Source organism: Tursiops truncatus, chromosome 3 (genome assembly GCF_011762595.2).
Source record: "Tursiops truncatus isolate mTurTru1 chromosome 3, mTurTru1.mat.Y, whole genome shotgun sequence".
In the NCBI taxonomy this organism is placed as follows: Eukaryota; Metazoa; Chordata; class Mammalia; order Artiodactyla; family Delphinidae; genus Tursiops; species Tursiops truncatus.
The window spans coordinates 112,143,253-112,162,533 of record NC_047036.1 but is presented as its reverse complement, the minus strand read 5'-3'; the positions used below and the strand labels follow the sequence as shown (position 1 = coordinate 112,162,533).

The following is a 19,281-nucleotide window of genomic DNA, read 5'->3' as shown; positions in this document are numbered from 1 at the left end:
TACCTGCCAAATATCACCACCATCAGGTCATCCTCCACCACCGCCAAGAGCACAGCTAATGACGCCTCCCAACTAGTTGGGGCATCAGCCGCAACACAAAGTCCTGAGAATGGGCCAGAGAGTGCAAGGAAGCGGCCGATGGACAAAGTGTACAGACCCCAGAGTTCCGGGCGGGCCCGGGCTCACCTCAGCATTGTCCATCCATCTGTCACCTATCCGTAGCAGCCAGCACCTCAACCTGTTCATTTCTGCAGAGGCCAGTCTGGCTCGGAAGCGTCACCAAGCCTGAGCTTTACGCCAGGCACTTGAGCCTGGGCAGCACAGGCAGATAACCCCCATTTCCAGGTATGCCTGTGGTCACCGGTCAAGGGCAAGCCCTTGGGAAGCCTTCTTCCATCTCTGAGATGTCCAGCAGACAAGCCTAACCCATATGGGAAATGCGCAGACAATGGTACATGGGACTATGGTTCAGGAAGCTGACCTGGCCAGATGGCCTTGGGCAAGGGGACTGGGGGGAACTCAACAGAGAAGGGGCTGGCTCTCAGGGAGAGACCTGAGCTGACATTGGAGGGGTGGGACAAGGCATGGAGGTAAGAGTCTACAAATATTTGGAAGGTGTAAACACCCAGGAAGGGCAGAGTTACCTTGCCAAGCAACCAAATGTTTTAAGATATCAGGCAAAACTCTGACCATAATTTACGTCTTGTCTTTAACTGAAAGCCTCGCCCAGGATGGAGGAGATGGCCAGACGCTGGATCCCCTGGCAGCATGGAGTGGACTCCACAGAACGTTGGTCAGCCAACACCACCCTCGTAGGACTCCCGAGGATGAGGACAACAAAGAGACCCACACAGAATCTCCACATCATACTAGATGCTGGGCTTTTAGGGAGGGTGGGAGGAATTGTTCAGTGCACATCCCAGTCGTAGGGGACCCTCACCACAACACAACCTTCCTGGAGAGAGGCCAACCCCGACAAGCCTCCCAGAATCCCCGAGCTCCTCATACAAATGGAAAAAGCCAGGCCCAGAAAGGGTCGGGGACTTGCCCCAGTCACACCAGGCATGTGAGAGTCAGAAGTACTCCTTCTCTCTCTCGATGCCCGGGGTAGCCCCCTGCCGCATCAGCACGGCCTTTGCACTTTGTAGTTTTTCCCTGGGGCCCTGCCCAAGCTATTGAGCTTATTACATAACAGCTGACGAGTGGTCCCCCAAGTATTTGCGACAAGTACCCTTTGCTTCGTCAATGAAGCTTTGCTGCAAACGGTCCTCTCTTCCCTAAATATGGTCTCTCCATGGCTGACAGCACAGAGCAGAGCGCACGCCCAGAGAAAGGACAGGAAAATGGGTATAAAATTACATAATAACGTCTGGTTCACACACAAGTTTCTCTCAACCGTGGAGACCCACTGGGAAAAGTCGAGGCAAGATGACCAAAGGTTTGATAGGTCTTTTAAAGTTTTGTTTGGTCGAGATGTTTGCTCTTGTTTTAAAAACTTCTTTGTCGCAGATAAAATTGTTCTCTAATTTGGTCATACATTTGGATTTCATTATTTTCAGAATGTATTCCAGACATCTAAAATTAAACAGATGTCATCAACCCCGTTTAGACCTAAAGACTTGTAACCAAACGGTGACTTCAACCCCAGTGCAATACTGACTTGGAACACTGTGTTTTAGTCATTAAAAGTTTTAAAACTCTGCCCCATTTTTCTCATTTCCTATAATGAGATCTCTTCCCCCTCCTTAAAATATGCCAATTCTTCAAGGGTCATTGGAAAGTCAAATCGGAGAGTAAAGCAAATTTAAATATGAAAAATGGAAGAGTGAAATATGAAATCCTTATCCACTGAAACCCTTACAGAGAAGCTGAACCTCGGCTTCATCACAGAGGAGGGAAAATGGTACGGGAGAGAGATAGACGTAGTGTGAGTGCAGGAAGGGGATTTGACTTCTAAAGCCTGAATTGTTTTATCGTTCCTTTTCTGACAGGGATTAGATTAGTGAGAATCCTCCAAGCCTGCTCGAGGCGTCCCGGGGACAGTTAAGAAGAAAAGACAATTCATTCTCTCCTCTGAAGCTCATCTCCAAGCTCGCCCCCAAATGAATTTGTTAAACAGCATAACCAGGTCGGAGGAAAGGGCCTGTGTGAGACGCCCAGAATTCACAAGCAGGGGTACCTGGCCGTTGCGACATGCCTGAGCAGTGGGGGAGGGTTATCTGGATCTGGGGTTTGGAGGTCACACTTGGGGTCTGGCCTACTGGGCCACATAACGTCTTCATTACGTCAATTTCTTAAGCAAAATGGAAAGAATAAAATTAGAGAAGGGGATGAGAGAGGTCCAGAGACCAGACAGGACCTTCGCCTCTCCTGTGGTACCTCCACCCACCCTGTCCTGGCCCCCAGCAAGCAGGCCTCTGCCCCTAAGTCCAGTCCCCACCCCACCCACGATACAGAGCTGGTGTCTCAACCGGGCCTGCTGCCCTCGGGAGCCCATGCCAAACATCGCACTGCCCGCTCACCACCCCACACCTGAATTCAGCTCAGGCCCCATTTGGCACGCCCGCCCTTCCTTCCCCGGCCACGTGCCTGCACAGGACCCAACACTGGAAGGAGCGGGGAGAGAGGGCGGGAGAGCTCTGAGCCACTCACCTAAGCTTCCTGTTGCAGCACAGACTCCCCAGGCCCCTCCCCTCCCCACAGAATAACTCTCCGTCCTCACTCCGCTGCCTGGGGCACCTCTGAGATGGGAAACGAGCTTGCTTCTAAAGAAAGGATGGTACCTCCGGGGGCTCCTGGCCCCAAATACGTGTTCCAAGCAGCGTGCTCAGCCCCAGGCCTCAGGGAGGGACATGGCCACGGATCTGCTTCCACAGGGACAAGCAGAATCCCTGTTGGGGTCTCTGCCATGGTCACCCGAGAGGGGAGGCAGCCAGACAAAGGAACTCACACAGAGACCTCCGGGAGATGACAAAGTCAAAGGCCTCCTGCGAGGCGGGCAGAAGAAAACAGTGATGCCTTTGAAACACACGAAGGGCCCATCTTGGCCCTGAGTCGGACCTGTTCAGTATGTTCCAAACATAAGAACCCACCCAAAACACCATCCCAAAGCTGGCTGTAAGTTCATAGATGCACTTACCCCCCAAGTCTTCGGCAAGTCAACCTCCCTGGGCCTTGATTCTCCCTTAGGCACCTCATGATTGATTTGCAACGATTTGCTCTCCATGACTGGCAAACAGCTTCGCTGGAGATGTCAGCCTGGATAGAGTAGCCCTGGCTGGCTGGCTGTGGCGCTCTGCTCAGAAGGACTGCGTTCTCGGACTTCATTAGTGATGTCTGCCTTAACTGTGGGAGGACAGAGGGGGACAACATTTAGTTCTCTTATTTGCCAACCCAGAATCAACCCATCTTGTTTCACAGATGGGGAAACTGAGGCACAGGAAAGTAGATGAGCTCATGCAAGAAGGTCACGCATGAGAATAGAAGATCAAGCTTTAAAAAATCTTCACACTGGGGCTTCCCTGGTGGCGCAGTGGTTGAGAATCTGCCTGCTAATGCAGGGGACACGGGTTCGAGCCCTGGTCTGGGGGGATCCCACATGCCGCGGAGTGACTAGGCCCGTGAGCCACAACTACTGAGCCTGCGCGTCTGGAGCCTGTGTTCCGCAACAAGAGAGGCCGCGATAGTGAGAGGCCCGCGCACCGCGATGAAGAGTGGCCCCCGCTCGCCGCAACTAGAGAAAGCCCTCGCACAGAAACGAAGACCCAACACAGCCATAAATAAATAAAATTAAAAAAAAAAAAAATCTTCACACTGGAAAACCAGAATTTGCCACCTGGTCTATTTCAATCCTCAGAGTTCCCTGGATTTGAATAAAGTAGACTTTTCAAAGCACCTCTAACCCATTTTCTTAGAGTGAGCACAACACACGTAAGTAATGCATCAGGCAGGCGGAGACTGAGGTCAAACAGATGAAGGGACGCTGCAGCTTACACAGACAGCCAGTGACAAGCCAGGACAAGACCCAGGCCAACCTGCCCACCAGACCACCTGCCTTTCAGGTTGGCATTTTTTACCCACCAATACTGAGACACTGGAGCTGCCAGAGGGTGTTATGCATCTGAGATGGGAGACTGGGGCGGATACAGAAAGAGAATTCGCTCTTCAACTCACTGGGGAGTTTGTACACAGTAACAATTTATTTGTGGGAACCACTGAATACCTTTGACATCACTTCTGAGACTTGGAGGTGGAGCCAGTTAACTGAGAAGACACCATGACCACCAGGGTCCTTGGGCCCTACTCCCACAAAGACCTTCTAGCCAGCTAACGCCACTCATTTCTCTAGCAGGTAGCTCATAAAGCTCTCAGTACATACAGCAAACTGCAGTCACGAAAGGGACCAATTAGCTGGTAATTATTTGCTTTACCGAAGGATTGTTTTTTTTCCACCCCAGGTTCTTACAAACAACGAGAGCCCTTCTACTTGCATTTGGGTATAATCCCATCCACAAAGACTCTGAGTGCACCAGCCATTCAGAAGCACAAAGGTCCTCATAGGTCAGGACTTGACAACAATCCTGTGCAAAGCACCTGATGAACAACTCCTGTCTGGTCGAAACACCAAACCTGTCCACAAAAACGATCTGGGTAGTAAAGGGAGCACGACCACGGAAAGGATGCCAGGGAAAGCAGGCCTGGGCTCTAAGACAATCCCGAAATGGCAGGCTGGGAAAGCTCTGGTCCTTGTTGAACTTCAGAGATAAACACTCATCCCACGGGGTGGATGGAGTCCCTACCGAGAGCCAGGCATGATGCTAGGCACAGGAGGAAACAGGGAACTAAACCAACAAGAATCCTGTGCTCCTGGAGCTCATGATGTGGTGGCACGTCAAGACAGACGCCAGATAGCCACGCTCGTGAATGCCCAACTGTAAACTCAGCTAGGGACTCTATAGGAGAGGAGCTCCGGTCTAGGAGAGCTTTTAATAAAGGCACCTGAGCTGGCCTGAGGGTCAGGGAAGGCTTTTGCGGAAGTAACTGTTAAGTCGACATCTCAGGGTTAAGTGACAGTTAACCAGGCAAACATGGGTAGGGCAGAAAGTGGTCCGGGAAGAGGCAAGACCATGTGTCAGGGCCCTGGGGTAGGAGGGAACGTGGTATGTTTGAGGAACTGGGAGAGGTGGCCAAAGTAGATGAGGGGCAGAGAGCAAGGGGCAGCACGACCACAGACAAGGGCTCATAGGGCACCCAAAGGAATTCTGTCTTTATGCAAAGGACAATGGGACACCGCTGGATGGCTTAAGCAGGTGGGTACAAGGGTGTTTTGCAGAGATGGCTCTGGGTGCTGAGTGGAGAAAGGACTCAGGAGGGCCAGGTGAGAGTGGGAGGGCAGCTAGAGTGCAGCGGCAGCTGTCCAGGTGAGAGACAAAGGCAGATGGACTAGAGTGGCAGCAGCGAGGGTGGACAGAAAAAGAGGGATTCAAGAGCTACAGGACATAAAACTAACAAGACGTAGGGCTGGATCCCCCGGGGGGTTAGAGAGAGGACCTGTCAGGGGTGCCTCCTAGGTGTCCAGCTGTGTGAGTGGATGAACAGACACATCCCCTGAGATGAGGGAGCCTGGAGGAGTGGGTGTGCTGCGGTAGAAGGGTCAGAGTGAGTCTTTTTTTTTTTTTTTTTTTTTGCGGTACGCGGGCCTCTCACTGTTGTGGCCTCTCCCGTTGCGGAGCACAGGCTCCGGACGCGCAGGCTCAGCGGCCATGGCTCACGGGCCCAGCCGCTCCGCGGCACGTGGGATCTTCCCGGACCAGGGCACGAACCCGTGTCCCCTGCATCGGCAGGCAGACGCTCAACCACTGCGCCACCAGGGAAGCCCCAGAGTGAGTCTTATATTCCTCTGAGACAGCCATGTGGAAATACAGTGAATGCAGGAGAATACACAAGTCCCAAGGGAGGACATGGGCATGTACAGCAATGTGGTTCCTTTCCAAGGGCTGCTCAGGGACAAGCCCCAGGATATTACAGCTCTCTCTCCACGGCCCCTCCCACTTCCTCCTCCTGAACCTTCCTACAAGGGGATTTCATACGGAGATTGCAAGATAGAGCTGCTTGCCACGGAAGTCAGACACCTTCTTACATAAGCAAAATTTCAGTCTTTTTTCCCTAAGAGAACAGCAAGAAAAAAAGAAGCTTCAAATCTGGCCGTGGGGATTAAGTGTAGACACTCAGGAGGACTACCTGGCTCTTAGGGCGTGACCCTGGAATGCATTAGTAAGCAGGAGTCTGGGCTCTCCTTCCCCATGAGCTCTCTGAGATGGGGGTGGATTGCAGTCTCTTGAGGATGCCTGGAATACAGTCCTGCCAAGACGCAGGGGATTGGACCTGAGGAACCACCGAAGCTCCCTGGGACCAAGTGATTGCTAGTCACATGAACCCTGTCCACCTGGTAACGATCACTCCATTCATCAAGCATTCCCCACGTGCAGAAGCGGTGCCTAGGGGCTTTACACTTATTCCTTCATTTGATCCTCGCAACAGTGCCCCTTGGTGAGCAGGACCCCATGTGAAAGAGGCAGACACTGAGGCTCAGAGAGGTTAGGTAACCCAACTGAAACCACACAGGAAATAAGGTACACTGCTGGGATTGGCACCCTTGACCATCACCGAAGCCCATACTTCTCCCTTCTCCTCAACCCCATCCCCGCTTTTATTAAAGCACTCTTAGAAACATTACTAACATGGACTACGGACAGGATAGAAACGATCTATAACAGCATTTCCATACAAACTGCATTATAAATATAACAAAAGTTATAACAAATATATTATACTACTGGACCCGCAGAAAGAAAATTTGCTGTTCTTGACCAGAAAAAAATAAAAACAGGGAGAAAAATCTGTAAGAAACAGAACCATGTAGAAAGAGACAAAAGATAAAGCTCTGTGCATATTTTAAAGGTATTTAATACATTTTGACAAAGGGCCTTTCAGCAACACTCTGGCCACGTGCACCAGCATTATACAAGGGTTCCTACTTCCCCAGCCTCATAAAAAAGAAGTTTCTACTGATTTGTAAGAATTTGTATGTTATATCTGTATGATATATGATCATGTATCGATCATATTGATCATGTATCGATCAATACACAAACGTATTCCCTGTTTGCGCTTTGTCTTTATGACGCTTTAGATTCCATTCTAGAAATTCAACTTTAGTAACATAGTTGACAAAGTTGCTGAAATCTATAATTTAAAGCACAAATCAAAGGATCCGTCACCTGGAAAGACATGTCTTTGCAGGATTTTAATTCTGTTCTCCATGGCTAAGAAGACACCGTGTCTGATGAGTGACAGGAGAGGAACACTCCAAAGGGAAGCCAGGTCTGCCCCGCCCCTGGGGCTCAGAACGGTCACCCTCCCGGTGCACCAGCATTCACTGGCCTCTGCCTTGGCCAGCACCTGCTGTCCTGCCTCCGGGGCCCTAGAGCCACCTGGCGCTGCTGGACCTTTGCTCGGGAGTCCCCATAGCCTCAGGCGGTAGCACAGCACCCAAACCAGAGGGTCGCACAGGAACCTAGCTGCACCCTTCTGGGGACCACACTCCCTCGATAGGCATCCCCATGCTCACTCCAGGCCTTTCCCTGACCCGGTTCCCTGTCATGAAGATACACACACACGTGCACAGCACATGTCTCCAAAACAGCAGCTGATTCGAATGAGACCATGTGAGTCAGTCCGCTCACAGGCCTGACAACGCAGAGTAGGGAAACTGAGCCCCCCGCTTGCCCTCCACCCCCAAGTGGAAAGAGCGGGAACCAACGGCGTGGCACACCTGAAAAACACACTTTTCTTTCCCATCACCCTATATGGTGGGCAAGGGGCACTAGGGAAAAGCTGAGACGCACATGCCCGCCTGTCCCCAAATGGCTGCAGACGGGCCAGCCCTTCCACAGCACCCCACACTTCCCTCTGTGTCACCCCAAGACGGCAGGCAGCTGCTGCAGAGGGACAAGACCCTCTAGGGAAGGAGCAGTGCCCTGGGGTGAGTCCCTCCGCACTGCCCCCACCAAGCTTTTCTGCAGCAGCTGCTCCTGCTGGGACTTCAGAGCTTACAGTCAGAGGAGCTCTGTGGGTGATGGGTCCCAGTGCCCCAGAAGGAAGCGTCCCCGGGTCGGGGCTGGGCGACTCTGGTCACCAGTCTTCCTGGCTGAACCAAGGGCCGTTCTCTCTCAGCATCGGGGCCTCTGAAGCCCCCTTTCGACCCTGCAACCTTCTCCCTCCCCCTTCCCCGTGCTGCCCAGCTATGCAAACACAGACATGCTTGGGGGAAGAATGGTGCTCATATATAATAAGCCTCAAAGCTGGCTTCACATGTGGCTATTGTTAGGTAGATTTAAACAGCAATTACGGAGGCACCTCCTTCCTCCTCAGCAACAACCTAGGCCCTTAATCCAGCTAAGACCCGGAGACTTTAGGGTTGAGCTCACCGAGATGAAGGTACCAGCTTAAGCAGCGCCTGCTCCAGGCTGGGGGAGCTGGAACAGGACAACGGCTCTGCCAGCAAAAAAAAAAAAAAAAGGAAGGTGGGGGCAAAGAAGGGAGTGCCTGGCTGAAGTCTCCATGCTAACTCAGCTTCCAGAGGATTCCCATGGAAAGTCTGCAGAAATGTTTGAGCTGAGAATTCAAAAAGAAAGGCGACATGGCCCCAGGGCAGCTGAAGCTCAGGCTGAGATGGGCTGGGCGGTGGGGTCTCCCTCCTTCTAGAACCTTGTAGCCCCTGGCTCCCTTACCTCAACAGAGACAACCCAAATGCCTCAGCTTGGTATTCAAGGCTGCCCACTGTCTGACCAGAGTAGAAAAAAGTTTCCATAGGGGAAACATCACTGGGGAGAGAGGAGGGGATGTGTTGGAAGAACCAGATGATAGGCCTTGAGGGTGCCGTGTGCATTTCCACGCCCTGAACCTTCGCTCCTGCCAGTTCCCCTGCCAGGAATCCCTCCCCTCCTATAAAGTCCAGCTTTAAGGTCCCCACTGCTTCCCTGGACTCAGTCTTTCGCGTTCATGCCCATGCTGTCTGCACAGGCTTGAGGGGCTCACGGTGCAGACAGTTTATCCTCTAGGGACGGGATCCTCTACCCCAGTTGGGTAAGAGGCCCAGAAAGACAGAGGCTGTGACTTCCCTCTGCTGGCCTGGCTTGGCTCCATCAGGCCAATCCCCGCCCTCTGAAAGTGAAGCCATTTCTCCCTGTCCCAGTGTCAGGGGAGGGAGTAAGCTCCGCAGCCCCGGAAGCCCTCCCGCGGGGCTGGGAACCCCTTGCTGGGGAAGGTGAGGGGCACCAGGTGATTCCCCAGTCCCTGCTGGCCCTGGAGGCCTATGACTGTCTGGCGAATCAACATCTCTCCAGCTACTCATCCTTTCAAGTTTGGATTTTCTCATCCAAGTTTTCTGAGTAGAATTTGGTTCTGCTGTATCACAAAACAATAATGAAAACCATTTGGTGTCAACTATCATCTTGGATAAAGGCCCATTGGTGTCTAAAGGGGTAAAGGGACTGCAGCCAGCATCTACTGAGGGCCTCATCCCTGACAGGCAGGCACCTTGCTGGGACTCACACACTCCTTCCTGCAGAGTCTAAGAACAATGGCTTTGCGTAGCCCAGACCTGGATGTGAATCCCAGCTTCTCCACCCAATGGCTGTGTGACCCTGGGCAAGTTATTTCAGTCTCTAATCCTTAATTTCGTCATCAGCAAAGTCACAATAACAATAATACCAAGTTGAGGGGATTGTCGTGATGACTGAATTAAATTAACTCACACAGGCATTCTCAAAGTGTGGTCCTGGGACCAGCAGCCTGGAACTGGTTAGAAATGCAGATTCTCATGTCCACCTTAGTCCTCCTGGATGGGATCCTCTGGAGGTGGGACCCAGCAACCTGCTTGCACAGACCCTCCAGTGATTGTGCTGCATTCAAGGTGGAGCGTCACTGAGCTATGGGTGGAAGGTGCCTAATGACAAGCACCTGGCAAGCAAGCTGTAGTCACCACTGCAGGAATCGCCACCTGACTCGCTCCCCTCTCCCCTGCTGGACCCGAGGCTCAGGGACGTTAAGTCAATCCTCCAAAATCAAACAGCTAGAACCCGCACAACATGACTCTGGAGGCCACAGCCTTCCCAGCACACACTAGTGTCTTCCATTTAAAGCCCAAATCCTAAAGCAAAATAAGTCCTGCCCGTGTTTTCCATGGTGGTAAGCAGAGGCTAGTATGGGTAACAGCTATAAACACTTTATGTAAACCTGCAAGGAAAGCAAAGAACCTAAGAACAGGAAGGACCCCTCCAGAAACATGAGGGTGCAGAGCCTCTGTGGCCAGAGGTGACTCCATTTGTCCTCAGGAATAAAGGAGCTGGGATACACAAGCCGAGGGTTCTCCAGGACACCGCTGCTGGATGCTCTCAGGAACACCCGAGCGCCTTCACGGCACTAGCGGTAGATATTTGAGCTGTGCAAGTCCAGGCACCTATCTCTTTAAGTACTTTTCAAACATTAAATGGAAAGTACAATTATCAACTAGTCAAGAAACTTTACTCTCTCCCCAGGACTCAGTTTCTCCGCCTGCAAAGAGGGTGGGCAACAAGTGCTGTTTCCCCTTTACATCTGCAACGCGGGCTGCAACCTCTGTGCTTTCTGTGCCTTAGAGCAGACCTCCTCCTCCTCCCAAGGACCAGGCCCCCTCAGCTCACACCCCACAGAGTCTGGGTGCGGCATGCACCTACTGTGAGGGGGGCACCGGACACATCTGCAGCGAGAGACCAAACGAGCCTGAGCCCCAGGCTGCAGGTGGAAAGTGGAGGGCTGGTTTCTGGGAAGCCGTTTTGCAGAGAACTCACTGAAACCGCTACCCCTGTGGCTGCCCCGTTTCCCATCTCACCACGTCACCCCACATTAAAGACCCACGTGGGGTCCTCTTTGCTTCCAGGAGACGGTCCAAACTAAATTTCACCTGCCCCGGCACTCAGCACAAGACCTGGCAAGCACTGGGCTCCCAATAAATGTAACAAATGTACCCAAATCACCTAAAGCAACATTCTCAGTGTCCCGCATCCCCTGCCCCCATTAAACCTCCCTGCCTCAGCAGAGCCCGCTAAGCTCCTCTGCTCTCCAGACTGTCACAGGGCCTGCGATGCCACCCTGAGTTGTTCTTAGCTCGCCTTCAACTCTCTACACTCCAGACACCTTGGTGTCTTTTAATTCCACAAGGAAACCAAGCTCTGCCCGACCTCAGGCCCTTTGCACATGCTAGTCTCGCTTCTGGAATGCTCTTTCCCCTATTCTTCACTTGGCAGACTCCCTCTCAGTCTTTAGGCCTCAGCCTAAAAAGTCACCTCTTCAGAAAAGCCACTCCATCTAGACTAGGTCTCTCCTGTTACCCTACCTACCCTTTGTTTCTTTAACAGCACTCTTCCCAACAGGCTGTTATTTTTTAGTCTCTTGTGTTTTGTCTGACTATGCTCCCCTCCAATGAAACGTCAGTTCCAGGAAGTCGGGACCACCTCTTGGCTCACCCCTGTCTTCCCAGTGCCTGGCACACTGTAGATGCAAAATAAATATTTTTAGAATGGGTAGGTGAATGAATGAGTTCCCAGAAAGACAAAAAAGCAATACGAATGATCTAAAACGAATGAGGAGAGAGACAGCATCCTTGGTCGCAGGAGGTGAGGGGTACAGGCAGGGCAGGCACCTGCCTCCTTCACACAGCCCGGCTGGAGGCAGACAAGACTACCAAGGTGGGTTCTGGGCCTGCAGCAGGTGGACAGAGTGGCACTGGAGAGCTCGCCATAGACTGATGGTGACATTCTGCCGTGTTACCAGCTAAGCCCCACACCAGGGCACCTCAAACGGCCACTGGGCCGTGACCGCTATGTGCAGGCTGGGGGCTGGGCCCAACGGGAGGAGACTTTTCCCTTCCCAACCTACCTGTTCTCAGGTCTGTTGTGAGTCAAGGCTGGTGGCAGGAGACGGGGAAGGACACCCAGAAGATGGAAGCAGCCATCAGCACTGCGTTGGCTCCACCAGATAGGTCCCCAACAGGAGACTGGTCTCATTGTGTGTCCCCCGTTGGAAAAAAACTCAGCCCCTGGGTGGGGTGGGGGACACCTAGAGAGAACATGAGACACTGTGCCCAGCCCCCGGGATAGACCCCAGCCAGTGTTTCCAGTTTGTGAGTTTCTCGAAGCCGATGTGTGCCAGACCAGGCCGGGTGATCATCCCAACATTTGCCTTTCATGGGCGTCTGAGCTTCTCCTTCCCAGCCTTGTATTTGAAACAAGCCGTGATGGATGTTCACGCTGATAGGAGGACTAACAGCTGGCCGCCATTTATTTATGCAAAGCAGCCGGTGCCGGGAAAGGCTTCAGCATACCGCATTGCCAACTAGGGACGATTCTGCTACCCCACACAGGCCTGCTGCCAGTGGCTTCCCACCAAACCAGAGCCATTGCTTCCCCATGGGCTTCTCCGGGACAGGATGAGGATGAAGAGGGGTCTCTTCCTGTTCCTGTCCTCACTCACTCTGTGGCCTTAGGCCAGAGTAGTTATACAGCGGCTTTGACTGCTCACAGCCAGTAAGGTCCGTTAGCTGGATGTAAATAGCTCTCAGCTCTTCAAAGGCCAAGGCAAGCCATTCTGTGAGGTCTGAGTCAGCCCTGCCAGGGTCTCGCATTTCAAGCCTTATTCATCTTCCTGATAACTTCCATAAAGGGCCAACATAGCTTTTTGCTATGCCGAGCCTGCCAACAGCACCCCCAGTGGGACTGTCATAAGAAATTGGCATTCGCTGAGCTCCTACTACATACACAACTCTGTCCCAGTTACTCTGGGAGGGAAAAAAGAGCAGAGAACACATTCACTATTTTTTTAGGGAGCCAGGCACACACATGGGCCGGAAATATTGTGGGTCAAATCACACAGAAACCCTAAGAAATGCGCAACAGAGTTCAGGGATGGCAGGGTGAACCAGGAGGCAGTAGAGCCCAGTGGCCGAGGACATGGCCCTGCTGTCCGAGAGACTGGACTGGGGTGTGGATTCTAACTCTGCCTCTTTCTAACTGCACGACCTGGGGCAAGGGTCTTAAACTTTTTGAGCCTATGTTTCCTCTTCTGTAAAATGTAAGTAAGACTAGTGATCCTAGGGTTCTTGTGAGGACTAAATGAGATAATATATGGAAAGCACTTAGCATGGTGCCAGGCAGAGAGTGAGCACTCGAGGAGCATCAGCTGTGGTTTATTGTGAGAGAAGCTTTCTGCAGAAGGCAAGTTTTGAGGCTTTGGTAGAAGTACGAGACGGAGACCCATTCCCTAGCTTGCCATCCTGCCCTTGTCGGGGGGTGATATTGTCTCATGCTGCCTCTCTGATCTGAAGCCAGAGGAAGAGGGAAGGATCAGCTACTGGTCCGCCAACCATGGAAAGAAAACTCCAATACCAAGAGACACTCAGTCTTCCACGAAAAAGAAGTACAAATCCCACAGCAACTTAGCCCCTTAGAAATAAACAACCAAAAAGCACAATGTCAGACAATTCTTGGTCTGGGGTGGACTGAGCCATGGCTATGGGTCAGGACACGGGCGTGTTGTGTGCAGGGAAACAGCACACCTCTCGGCAACACTCCCATTGTCCTGACTGCAGAGGGGAGCTTGGAGGAGAGGGGCACAAGCCCTGTCCCCTGACAGGGAACTGTCACTGGCTTCCACTTCAAGCTCTTTCCCACCCTTTGTCTCCGAACACCTTTACAACTACCATGGGGAGTGGGGGGCAGGGGGTGGCAGGTGGAGCAGGTATAAGTATCAACTGCAGTTTATAGAGGTAAAACTGAGGGTCAGAGAGGTTAAGCAACTTGCTCAAGGTCACACAGCAAGGCTGTGGCAAACCTGGAACTCAAACCCGTCTTCCAACGCCTGATACAGTCCTCATGACTCTCCTTACCTGACATTCTCCCCAGCAGCCAAAAAATCAGAACTGTTTGGACAGTTCAAGTATATACGACAACACAAAAAGGCTTCAACCAGCCATGAGACTCCATGGGAACAAACAACGTATTACATATGGCCATTTCCCAGATGTTCCCAAGACGGCAAGAGAGTCTCCAGGGTTAAGACAAGTTCTCAAGAAGGAAGCAACTTAAATTGTTGTCAAGGGGTAAGGGCGAGATAAACTATACTGTGTCCACATTGCGGAAGACTCCAGCCACAAAGAAGAATGAGGTTGACCTTGAAGTACTGGCATGGAAAGAACACCTGGACAGGACATGACCCCAAGGATATTAAAAAACAATGAAAACAAAACCACTGGATTGATAAACATATATGCAAATTCACAAAAAAAACATCTGGCAAGATCCACACTCAATGAGATCTCTTCCATGTGCCCCTGCAGATCCCCTCTCCGCTGTGCTCCAGCCTGCTCCGTGCCCTGGGAGACTGACCTGAATGAATGCCATCAGTGGGTGGCCTTGCCTTCCAGCCAATGCTGAGCACCAGCGCGAGGTCAAAGGAATGGAGGAGAATGAGACTGGAGTATTTATTCTCCCAGTTTCCACCTATGGAGTCTCCAAAACTGGCCACAGCCCTCAACCAAAGGTCCTGCTCCTTTCAAGGTGCCCCACTCTCTTCTCCCCAGGTTTGGTTTCTTGGGCCTAAAGGTGAGAAAGACTTCCCCGGGGTGCTGCGTGATGCTTTGTGGCTTCCCCTCACATGACTTTATGTATTGCCTCTCTATTAAAAAACTCCTCAAATTATCCTAGTTAGAATGTGCCATCTGTTTCCTCCTAAGACAAAACCCAAACTGGTAACAGTGGTTAACTGCGGTGGGGAATGGGGGAAGAGAGGGATGAACACCAGTATCTGAAGCTTAGAGGTCTATAGTGACTTTTCAGTAATGATGTGCTGCGTGTTTGCTTTTTACAGTAAAAATTTTAAGCATATACAAAAATGGAGAGAACACCACCACAAGGTCCCAGGTATCCACTGCCCAGCCTCAATGACCATCAGCCCATGACCAATCTTGTTTCAACTATGGGCCCCCAGCCACTCCCCATCCCATATTGTTTTAAAGCAAATCTAAGATATCACATCACCAGTAATGTTTTAACTTTGTAAGGAAATTATATTTCTATATTGCCTGAGTAACTAAAAATTGATTAAAAACAAAGGAATTCTCAAAGCTATAACTTCTGTGGGTGAGAAGACTCTGTCTTTGTTTTGAGTTTGTGACCCTATCACGGCTTTTTCCCTACCATGTGTCCTAGAGCCATGGCTCAGAGGCTGGCCAGGTGGCCATGCTGGCCCCTTCAGTGGGCTGGGGGCCCAACTAGCTCTGGATGTCCTTGCCAACCGGTTCTAAATGTGGAGGATCTCATTATTACAAAACCACAGGAGTACCTCCCATCTGAGCATCAGTTTCTAGGTTGTTTGGCCTAGTTTTTTGGTTTTATTCCTGTTTTAACTTTGTATTGAAGTACAGCTTTATGTTCACGAGTTCCATTCCATATTGTTGCAAATAGTCGTAGGTTTCTCATTTTCATTGCAATATATTGTATTCTACCGTGTGAATTTATACCGTAATTCATTTACCCATCCTACTCTTGATGGGAATGTGGTCGTTTCCAGTTTGTAGCTGTTACAAATGGTGTTGTTATAGACATCCTAATACCTGTCTTTCAATGTTCGTATACTTGCATTTCTGTTGGGTATACACCTACTAGGGAAAGGCTGGGTCATAAGGAGGCGTATGTTTAACCTTGATAGACACAGTTATACAGAGTATATATGATTTCTGGTATTCAATATCCTTGCCAACAGTTGGGTATTTTCTGGGTTTCTTTGTTCCACTGCAGTCATTCTGGTATATGTGGTGTTATCTCACTGTGGTTTTAATTTGTATTTATTTGATGACTAATGAAGCTGAACACTACTTCATGTGCTTTTTGGCCATTTGGATATCCTCTTTTTGAAGTACCTTTTCAGGTCTTTTGTACATTTTCCTAGTGAGCTATCTTCTTTTTCTTATCAATTTGCAAAAGTTATTTATATATTCTGGATGCAAGTCATCTGTCAGACGTAGGTTTTGCAAATGTCTTCTTCCATTCTATAGACTGCCTTTTCACTTTCCTAATGGTGTCTTTTGATGAAGAGAAGTTTGTATGTTTAATGTCGTCTAATTTATCAATTTATCTTCTTGTATGGTTAGCAGTTTTGTGTCTTGTTCAAGAAATACTTGCCTTGCACTGCTCTCAGTTTTTACAAAGATTCTTTTAGGAGAAAAAACAAAAACAAAACACCTACTGAAAATTGAGTAAGAAAAGCCCTAAGAGACTAGTGGAGACAGCAAAACAGCAGCTCCAAGAAGCAAAAGGTGTGCAGTTGCCTCATTAGAAAGACAATTCTCTTGTTAGCAGCCACTTGTCAGAACCAAGGCTCTTCTCACCTATAAAGACTTACCCTGGACTGAACTCATTTCCATCAAGAGAAAAATGTAGAGCTTAAGAGTATTTCTTTTGATGCTTAAAAAAATTACTGGATACTTAACAATATGCCAATGACCAGCAAAGAAGATGAGAGCAGGGGTTCTTGAACCATAAGGAATAGTAGAAAAATGCCAGCATTAAAATTGAAATGGCTTTCAGAGAATAAGTGTTTTTAGGAAGAGCAATTATATTTCTATAGGGACCCCCCTCTCCCACAAGAGGTTCACATCATATGCTGTATGAAAATATTTCTAAAAACTTCCACTATGGGGCATTTCTCCCACTGAAAATAATAAATGAAAACATGATTAACACAGTTAGTGGTCTTACTGTCACCAAATATGTTAATCCAAGTAATTTTAAAATTATTTGTTGAAATGACAAAAGTTCCTTTAAAATCAGTATTTTCACTGTTTATTCAGCAATAAGTATGGAAGGTAATTATGGCCTCCTAAATCCAAACCTCTCCTCACATCTAAAACCAAAAACAAGAAACACAAACAAAAAGCTAAGATTGACAAGGAAAAAAAGAAAACCAACAAGGAAAATATATCTACACATGACCCATGCCTTCAATGTTACAAGGTACTAGATAATACTATGAACCTCAAATTACAGTCAAGTAGAGAAATAAGCACCAAATTCCAACAGAGCACCTACTACTGCTGCAAGTTTGCAAGTATACACAGCTAAAAAGGGGAGTCTTAAGAAATTCCATGAGGACTTCCGGGAAGATGGCAGAAGAGTAAGACGCGGAGATCACCTTCCTCTCCACAGATACACCAGAAATACATCTACGCGTGGAGCAACTCCTACAAAACACCTACTGAACGCTGGCAGAAGACTTCAGACCTCCCAAAAGGCAAGGAACCCCCCACGTACCTGGTTAGGGCAAAAGAAAAAACTAAACAGAGACAAAAGGATAGGGACGGGTCCTGCACCAGCGGGAGAGAGCTGTGAAGGAGGAAAAGTGTCCACACACTAGGAAGCCCCTTCGCGGGTGGAGACTTCGGGAGGCGGAGTGGGGGAGCTTGGGAGCCGCGGAGGAGAGCACAGCAACAGGGGTGCGGAGGGCAAAGCGGACAGATTCCAGCGCAGAGGATCGGGCCGACCGGCACTCACCAGCCGAGAGGCTTGTCTGCTCGCCCGCCGGGACGGGCGGGACTGGGAGCTGAGGCTCCGGCTTTTGTCGGAGCGCCGGGAGGGGACTGAGGTTGGCGGCGTGAACACAGCCTGCAGGGCGTTGGTGCGCCGCGGCTGGCCGGGAGAGAGTCCGGGGGGGGGGGGTCTGGACCTGCCGAAGAGGCAAGAGACTTTTACGTCCCTCTTTGTTTCCTGGTGCACGAGGAGAGGGGATTAAGAGCGCTGCTTGGGAGAGCTCCAGGGACGGGCGCGAGCCGCGGCTGGGAGTGCAGAGCCCAGAGACGGACATGGGACGCTAAGGCCGCTGCTGCCGCCGCCAGGAGGCCTGTGTGCGAGCACGGGTCACTGGCCACACGCCCTTCCGGGGAGCCTGTGCAGCCCGCCACTGCCAGGGTCCCGGGATCCAGGGACGGCTCCCCGGGAGAGCGCACGGCGCGCCTCAGGCTGCAGCGTCACGCCGGCCTCTGCCGCTGCAGGCCCGCCCCGCACTCCGTGACCCTCCCTACCCCCCGGCCTGGGTGAGCCAGAGCCTCCGAATCAGCGGCTCCTTTAACCTCGTCCTGTCTGAGCAAATAACAGACGCCCTCTGGCGACCTACACGCACAGGCGGGGCCAAATCCAAAGCTGAGCCCCTAGGAACTGTCAGAACAAAGAAGAGAAAGGGAAATCTCTCCCAGCAGCCTCAGAAGCAGCGGATTAAAGCTCCACAATCAACTTGATATACCCTGCATCTGTGGAATACCTGAATAGACAACGAATCATCCCAAATTAAGGAGCCCTGTGGATGAAAGGCTCTTGGTGCTGCAGCCAGGACTCAGTGCTGTGCCTCTGAGGTGGGAGAGCCAACTTCAGGACACTGGTCCACAAGAGGCCTCCCAGCTGCACATAATATCAAACAGCAAAAATCTCCGAGAGATCTCCATCTCAACGCCAGCACCCAGCTTCACTCAACGACCAGCAAGCTACAGTGCTGGACATCCTATGCCAAACAACTAGCAAGACAGGAACACAACCCCACCCATTAGCAGAGAGGCTGCCCAAAATCATAGTAAGTCTACAGACACCCCAAAACACACCACCAGACGTGGACCTGCCCACCAGAAAGACAAGATCCAGCCTCATCCACCAGAACACAGGCACTAGTACCCTCCACCAGGAAGCCTACACAACCCACTGAACCAACCTTAGCCACTGGGGACAGACACCAAAAACAACAGGAACTACGAACCTTCAGCCTGCAAAAAAGGAGACCCCAAACACAGTAAGATAAGCAAAATGAAAAGACAGAAAAACACACAGCAGATGAAGGAGCAAGATAAAAACCCACCAGACCTAACAAATGAAGAGGAAATAGGCAGTCTACCTGAAAAAGAATTCAGAATAATGATAGTAAGGTTGATCCGAAATCTTGGAGATAGAATGGACAATAGAATGGACAAATTGCAAGAATCAGTTAACAAGGACCTAGAAGAACTAAAGATGAAGCAAGCAACGATGAACAACACAATAAATGAAATTAAAAGTACTCTAGATGGGATCAATAGCAGAATAACTGAGGCAGAAGAACGGATAAGTGACCTGGAAGATAAAATAGTGGAAATAACTACTGCAGAGC

At 50.5% G+C, this 19,281-nt stretch overlaps 1 long non-coding RNA gene across 1 annotated transcript in view; it reads right to left on the bottom strand.

Moving 5' to 3' along the window:
• The window catches only part of LOC117311607 (uncharacterized), a 149,901-nt gene extending 131,308 nt beyond the window's left edge, over positions 1-18,593 (bottom strand). Inside the window, exons 1-2 of the long non-coding RNA XR_004525881.2 lie at positions 17,646-18,593; positions 3,140-3,345 (exon numbers count right to left, since the gene is read on the bottom strand). This is a non-coding gene — a long non-coding RNA (uncharacterized lncRNA). The remainder of the gene's footprint in view (positions 1-3,139; positions 3,346-17,645) is intronic.
• Positions 18,594-19,281: the final 688 nt, after the last annotated feature.